Source organism: Panthera uncia (genome assembly GCF_023721935.1).
Source record: "Panthera uncia isolate 11264 chromosome A1 unlocalized genomic scaffold, Puncia_PCG_1.0 HiC_scaffold_17, whole genome shotgun sequence".
NCBI lineage: Eukaryota > Metazoa > Chordata > Mammalia > Carnivora > Felidae > Panthera > Panthera uncia.
Window position 1 is genome coordinate 73,121,866 of NW_026057577.1, and position 2,205 is coordinate 73,124,070.

Sequence of the window (2,205 nt, forward strand, 5' to 3'; positions counted from 1 at the left end):
TCTGCCCCTCTCCCATGCATGTGTTTGTGGGTGTGCTATGTGTTTGTGGATGCACTCAGGTGCTCTCTCAAAATAAATAAATAAACATTTAAAAAAAGACCTGTCAATAAAGTAGGTTTAGAGGGAACATACCTTAATATAATAGAGGCCAAACATGAAATACCCACAGGTTATGTCATACTCAACGGGAAAACTGAGAGCTTTTCCTCTAAGATCAGAAACAAGACAAGGATGTCCGTCCACTCTTACCCCTTTTATTCAACATAATACTGGAAGTCCTAGCCACAGCAATCAGACAGCAAAAAGAAATAGTGCTTGCTTCTGCAGCACATATACTAAAATATTGGAATGATACAGGGAAGATTAGCATGACCTCTGTGCATGAAAGATATACAAATTCATGAAGTGTTCCATATTAAAAACAATCAATCAATCAATGAAAGGCATCCTAATTGGTAAGGAAGATATAAAACTTTCACTATTTGCAGATGACATCATATTGCATATAGAAAACCCTAAAGAATCCGCTAAAAAACTACTAGAACTAATAAATAAATTCAATAAAGTCATAGGACACAAAATTAATATTCAGAAACTAGTTACATTTTTATACATTAATGATGAAGAAGCAGAAAGAGAAATTAAGAAAGCAATCCCACTTACAAGTGAACTAAAAAGAATAAAATACCTGGGGCGCCTGGGTGGCGCAGTCGGTTAAGCGTCCGACTTCAGCCAGGTCACGATCTCGCGGTCCGTGAGTTCGAGCCCCGCGTCGGGCTCTGGGCTGATGGCTCGGAGCCTGGAGCCTGTTTCCGATTCTGTGTCTCCCTCTCTCTCTGCCCCTCCCCAGTTCATGCTCTGTCTCTCTCTGTCCCAAAAATAAAATAAAAAAACGTTGAAAAAAAAAATAAATAAAAATAAAAAAAGAATAAAATACCTAAGAATAAACTTAACCAAGGAGGTGAAAGATCTAAAACACTGATGACAGAAATTAAAGATGACGCAAATAAATGAAAGATGTTCCATACTCATGGATTGGAAGAACCAATATTATTAAAATGTACATACAAGTCAAAGCAATATGCAAATTTAATTCAATCTCTATCAAAATACCAACAGCATTTTTCACAGAACTAGAACAAATAATCCTAAAATTTTTATGAAACCACAAAAGACCCCAAATAGTCAAAGCAATCTTGGAAAAGAAAAATAAAGCTGGAGGTATCACAGTCCCAGGTTTCAAGATATACTACAAAGCTGTGGTTATCAAAACAGTATGGTACTGACACAAAAATGACATAGATTAATAGAATAGAATAGAAAGCCGAGAAGATAAAGCCAGGCTTATATGGTCAATTAATCGATGACAAAGGAGGCAAGAAGATACAATGGGAAAAAGACACTCTCTTCAACAAATGATGCTGGGAAAACTGGACCACTTTCTAACATCATACACAAAAATGAACTCAAAATGGCCAAAGGACCTAAATGTGAGAAGTGAACTATAAAATTCCTGGAAGAAAACAGAGGCAGTAATCTCTTTGATACCAGCTGTAGCAAATTTTTCTAGATAGTCTCCTCAGGCAGGGGAAACAAAAGTCAAAATAAAAAGCTTTTGCATAGTGAAAGAAAGCATCAACAAAAGACAACCTACTAAGTGAGAGGAAGTATTTGCAAATGATATATCCAATAAGGAGTTAATATCCAAAATATATAAAGAATTTATAGAACACTGAAAAACCCACAAATAATCCAATTAAAAATGGGCAGAAGACCTGAATAGACATTTTCTCAATGAAGGAATACAAATGGCCAACAGAAATATGAAAAGATGATCATCACTCATCATCAGGGAAATGCAAATCAAAACCACAATGAGATATCACCATGGACCTGTCAAAATGGCTAAAATCAAAAACACAAGAAATAGCAAGTATTGGCAAAAATGTAGAGAAAAGGAATCCTTTTGCATTGTTGGAAATGCAAGCTGGTGTAGCCAGGAACATATTATGAAGGTCCTTAAAAATTAAAAATAGAATTACCATATGATCCAGTAATTCCACTACTGGAATTTCTTTATCCAAAGAAAATGAAAACACTCATTGGAAAAGTTATATGGACCCCCTATGTTTATTCCAGCATTATTTACAATAGCCAAGATATGGAAGCAGCCTAAGTGTCCATCGGTAGATGGAAGGGTAAAGA

The 2,205-nt window shown here is 35.6% G+C and overlaps 1 non-coding gene across 1 annotated transcript; it reads left to right on the forward strand.

Moving 5' to 3' along the window:
- The first annotated feature begins 311 nt into the window (after nucleotides 1-311).
- LOC125935852 (U6 spliceosomal RNA) lies at nucleotides 312-420 on the forward strand. The gene has a single exon (XR_007461836.1). It is a non-coding gene; the product is annotated as a U6 spliceosomal RNA (small nuclear RNA).
- Nucleotides 421-2,205: the final 1,785 nt, after the last annotated feature.